Here is a 5,642-nt window from a genome sequence, read left to right on the forward strand (position 1 = left end):
GGGGGCCGTGTGTGTGTGTGTGTGTGTGTGTGTGTGCGCGCGCGCGCCAGAAATCTCCCTCCATCAGAGCAGGGAAGGGCAGCTGCCACAGGCCACCTCAGCCATTCCCACGATGCCCGGGAGCTGCAGGTTCTCAGGGCCGTGGCCACGGCTTCCCTGCCCTGGGAAAGCTCACTAGCTCTGGTTCCGGGCCTGCCAGCCGGTAAATATTTATTAGAGGAAGTGGTGACTGCGTTTATTCACTGAGTATCTGCTCTGTTCCACACACTGTTAATGATCATGGTTACAGTTTCCTGGACACTCACCTTTGTGGGAACTGACTCTCATTAATACCGCAATGACTCCAGGCGTGGTGACTGTACAGGTGAGACAGGCAGGTGGCCTAGGGTCTTGCTCAGGTTTATACAGAGGGTGAGTGACGAACCCCGGCCTGTTTCCCTGCAGAGCCACCGGCCTTAGGCAAGGACCTGGGGCCAGATACTCTCACACCAGGTGTGAGGGGTTGAATTGTGGGCGCCCCCCCCCCCCCACCACCCGGAAAAGATATGTTGCAGCCCTGGCCCCAGTACCTCCGAGTAAGACCTTATTTGGAAATGGGGTCATTGCACATGTAAGTAGTTAAAGTAAAATGAGGTCCGATGGAAGCAGCGTGACCCCTTAATCCAATATGGCTGGTGTTCTTACAAGAAGGAGAGAGAGAGAAACGGCCGTGTGATGACAAGGCAGAGGCTGCAGTGATGTGGCCACAAGCCAAGGACTGCCCGAGGCTACAGGAGCTGGGAGAGACCGGGAAGCACCCGCCCACAGGTTTCCCAGGAAGCACAGCCCTGCGACACCTGCCTGGGCTCAGCCTCTGGCTCCAGAACTGGGAGACAGTACATTTCTGTTGTTTCAAGCCACCAAGTTTACGACACGTAGTTACCGCAGCCCTGGGAACGCATGCGCCAGGCGGCGCAGTGTTTAATAGAGGCAGATAGGAAGCTCCGAGGAATCCCTCTGCTCTACAGGAAAACAGCCGGGGGAAACCCGGACAAGGAGGAAGGGAAGCTTGCAGCCTTTCACCTAGTCCTCCGGAGTGAGGAGGTGGGTGGGGGCGCTGGGAAGGTACAAGCCCAGGCCAGGGCAGGGGTGTCTGCGTGGCCTGGGAGAGCCCGACGCCCCTGGGTGAAGCCCTGGTGGGGAGAGAGACCGGTGGGGTGACTCTGGGGGTCGGTAGCCCGTGGGGACCATGGCCTGCCCGGTGGCGGCCTGGGAATACAAGCCAGGATTCTTGGACGACTCCCGAGTGAGTGGGTATGGAGAAGGCCAGGCTGCTCCCCCAGTTACCTCCAGGCCGAGCCAGCCTGCACAGTCCTGGCCTGTACCCGGGGCCCCTCGCGGACAGCACAGCGCGCTGCATTCACTTTTCAGAGTTTACGCTGAAAACGTTCACCAAATTATAACTGCATGGGAAGGAAGTACCACTCTGAATTCTAGAATAAAATTTTTAACTTTGTGAAGAACCCTTCAGGGTTATTGATCAAACAGTGAGTGCGATAGTAAGAAACAAGAGTTAAGCTCAGTCTGTCCTGGATGGAGCCCAGCAGAGATCTCTATGAGAGCCCGGGCTCATTACGGACTCCATGAAGAGCCGTGTTGAAGAGGAACACCGAGGGGAGGTGTGCCCTACGGGTTATGGAGATCCGCACAGAGCCATGTGCAGCAAGAGGCAGGAGGGCACGGACTGGGAGCGGGACAGAGACCTGGCAGACAGACGCGGGTCCACACGGGAACTTCTGCCCCATAAAGGTGACTACAAATCACTGGGAGGATGGGCCCTGAGGGAATTCGGAAACTGCCTCCCTCCCGCATTCCATGGGCGGGGCGGGGGGGGGGGGGCCTCTCCCGGGGAAAACTAAAAAGTCAATGGGAGCCTGGCCAGTGTGGCTCAGTGGATAGAGCGTCGGCCTGTGGACTGAAGGTTCCCAGGTTCAATTTCGGCCGGAGGCACATGCCCAGGTTGTGGGCTTGATCCCCAGTGTGGAGTGTGTGAGAGGCAGCCAATCAATGATTCTCTCATCATTGATGTATGTATCTCTCTCTCCCTCTCTGAAATCATTAAAAATATATTTAAAAAGAAATAAAATAAAATTTATATTTAAAAATAATTAAAAAATAAAAAGTCAATGGGAGAAAATGAAGGGGAATGTTTTTCTGAAATAGGGGAAGAAAATACTTCTAAAATTGAATGTTAAGAACACGAAACTCTAAGGGGAAAACCCCGAATAACTTTGAGTAGAAAGATCAAATTCAACAGCGTGGACAAAATGAGTTTAGCTAACAGAGAACATATTTGCAATGTCTAAAACTGACGGGATTAACAGCTAGGAAACTAGCAAACAGCAAGAAAACCCCAACAAAAATAGGCTAAGCAAAGGAATAATTTCCAAATAAGGAACTCTGACAGGCCAGCAGAGTGGAGACACTCAGCCATGCTAGAGATCCGAGGAATGCGGAGTAAACAGTAATGAAGCGCTATGGACTCCTGTCACCACTAAGTGCGGTGGGGGCGGCGATGGGCACCCCCTGCCCGCCTGGGGTGCGGTGCGGGAGCCATGCTGGTTCTTTCCCGTCGATATATACGTATTCGAACTCCTCAGCGAGGTGACCAGACCCTCGGTTTGCCTGGGACAGTCTTGGTTACGCCTCTTGTCCTCTCATGCCCTGAACTGTCCTCGCTTGGATGATAAGTTACACGGCAACCTTCCCAGGATCAACGAATTCACCCATGGTTGTTTGTCCCACGGAAGTTCTCAGGTCCACAGGACGTGTACGCAGTATTCGTGGCATCCGTGGAGGTAGCCTGAATGACCAGCGTCGGCGGGAGGACAGTGGAGACGTGTGGACACAGACAAGAAGGACTCAGGTGCCAGGGCAGGGATTAGTACCCCTCTGACCCCCGCAACACGGTGAATAAGGAATAAGAAAGCAGTGCCGAGAGGGGGAGAGGATCAGAGGGAGATGCCCGACCGTTTCTCCTTCACATACATTAAAAGGATGTGTACACACACAATACACATTTTGCAGAAAATACACATAAACAGAGGTACTCATTAAACAGGATCATGAGGAAACAGAAATGGAAAGAAAAAGGAGTAATTACAACAAAATTCCCCCATTGCTGCATCTGGGCCGGTACCGTTAAGAACTCGCCACGGTGGGAGCCGCAGAGGAAACCACACCGAAGGGGTAGCAACCTCGACTGAGCGCTGCCCTGGGCCAGATGCCCAAGCAGACCAGGGAGGGAGGGCAGGCGTCTTCAAGGAGCCGTCACCACGGTCCTGCCTTAAATGAAGACTTTTACTAATGAAAAAGTCCCTCTCGGCCCTGGCCGGTGTAGCTCAGTGGATAGAGCGTCGGCCTGCGGACTGAAGGCTTCCCGGGTTCGATTCCGGTCAAGGGCACATGACGGGGTTGTGGGCTCGATCCCCAGTTGGGGGCGTGCAGGAGGCAGCCAATAGATTCTTTCTCATCATTGATGTTTCTCTCTCTCTCCCTCTCCCTTCCTCTCTGAAATCAATAAAAACATATTTTTTTTAAAAAAGATGCTTTAACATAAAATTCCCTTTCAATACGTGGGCCGAGTAAGTCTAGTCTTGAATGTTCTGAGTAGCTACAGTATTTGAGAGAATGGAGCACAGTTTGTTATTAGGGGAAGCTTGTGTCCTGAGTAGTGTTTGAAAAGGGAACCGATGTCGCTGCTGAAGACGGCGTCCCCGATGGAGAAGGTGAGAGAAGCCGGGAGGGACGGTGAGGTGCTCCGAGGGGCAGGAGGTGGGAGGGAAGAGGCCGGCCTGGACGGCACAGACAGCAGGCTCCCCTCAGATTTTACAGGGACTGAGACATATAGATCAGAAGCCTTACTGGTTGAGGGGACCTTGAGGTCTCTAATGGGAAGAAATCTTCATTTGTTTCAGGAGACAGAATGAGCAGGACATTTATGGCGCTGGAAGGATACTTGGGGTGTGTGTGTGGGGGGGGTGGTCATTGTCAGCTGGCGTGGAACGGCCTGGGAGAGAGAGATTAGAGGCACCTGAGGCAGTTTGAAGGCATCTAATAAATAATGCCCCACCTCCCCCTCTGGGCTCTGAAATAACACAGGAAACCCTGCGGGCTGATTGTCGATCAGGCCGTGTGCAGCCTAGATCTGTGGGCCAGGGGGCATCCTGGAGCTGAACCGCAGAGCTAGAGAGACCTGCCACCTCGTGTGTGTGTGTGTGGGGGGGGGGGGGGCGGGGGGGAGGGATGTGGGGCGGGGGGGGGCGCGCCTGTGCTTCCTGGGCTCCCAGATGGCCAGGCCCTAGGACGTGTGTGGTTTGAAGGGCCAGAGCATCCTCTTGGCCGGTAGGCTGACTCCAAAGAGAAAGCGAGGTAGGGCCGGGCTCTGGTGGCCAGGTTATCCCTCTGAACGCACCGGTCAGATCACATGAGACCTTCTCCACGGAGGGGACAGAAGGGCTGACGTGTGCCCCACGACCCTGAGAGGCAAGGACATGGCCTGTCTTCTGTGCAGAAGCAATGTCCCCCTCCGAGATGGGGTCTTCTCGGTGGTAAATTCCGGAAGGCGGGGGCCTGGCATTGGGATAAAGGGGAGAGAACAGATGACATCGGAATTTTGAGCTTCAGAAAATTCACAAACCCGGTTTGTCCGCGTTCCTATCTGTTTCATCCCCCCTAACCACCCAGCCCACGCCCTCATGTCGAGGAGAGAGAGGATGGCAAACCCCGCTCTGAGGCTTAAAATAGCTCCTGACTGTGGGTGGGCAGTTTTGCTTTTTTTGGGGGGGGAGGGGGTAAAAATAATTTCAAAGTGAAAGCAAGTCTTAGGAAACGCATGCCTAGTGTCCCGTGTCCTCAGCTGGTCAGGTGTCCTTACAAGAAGGCAGCCTGGAATGTCAGCTACTGGGTCCGACGCGCCTACGGTGTTCAAGGTCACCTCTGTGGACTTGCAGGGCTCGCAGGAGAGGCCAGTGACAGGCTGTGGGACGTTGTTGGTCCAGATGCAAAACCCAACTTGCTGGCGAGGAGCCGTGTGGAGACCTGCGAGCTACTCTGTCTTGTTGAGCGAGTGTAGAAAGGGCGAGTGAGGAGCCGGGCAGACAGTTGGAGAATTGTCACTCTTGATAAGTCAAGGACTTACACAAAAGGGGTCCCCTTGTCCCCTCGTTTGTGTTGGTCACCACCCTGAGCGATTGGCCAGGCTCCCCCGCTCCCCTCCGGCTGCCCAGAACATAAACTGACAGCCCAGAACAAGTCAGCTTTTGACAATCCAAAAAAAGAGGAAAGAAAGGAAAAGAAAGATGATGGCTTTTATTTTTTAAATATATTTTTATTGATTTCAGAGAGGAAGGGAGAGGGAGAGAGAAACATCAATGATGAGAATCATTGATCCGCTGCCTCCTGCAAACCCCACACTGGGGACTGAGCCCGCAACCCAGGCACATGCCTTTGACTGATGCTCTAACCACTGAGCAAAGCCATCTAGGGCAAAGATGATGGTTTTTAAATGTTTATTGTTTATATTTTGCAACTAAACAGCTAGTTAATAAATCTAATGTATTGGGAGATCGTTTGTTTCACATACGTGGATTTTTTCCATATGA

Source organism: Myotis yumanensis, unplaced genomic scaffold, assembly GCF_028538775.1.
Source record: "Myotis yumanensis isolate MYYU_CA2020_CCGP unplaced genomic scaffold, mMyoYum1.0.hap1 SCAF_6, whole genome shotgun sequence".
NCBI classification, from domain to species: domain Eukaryota; kingdom Metazoa; phylum Chordata; class Mammalia; order Chiroptera; family Vespertilionidae; genus Myotis; species Myotis yumanensis.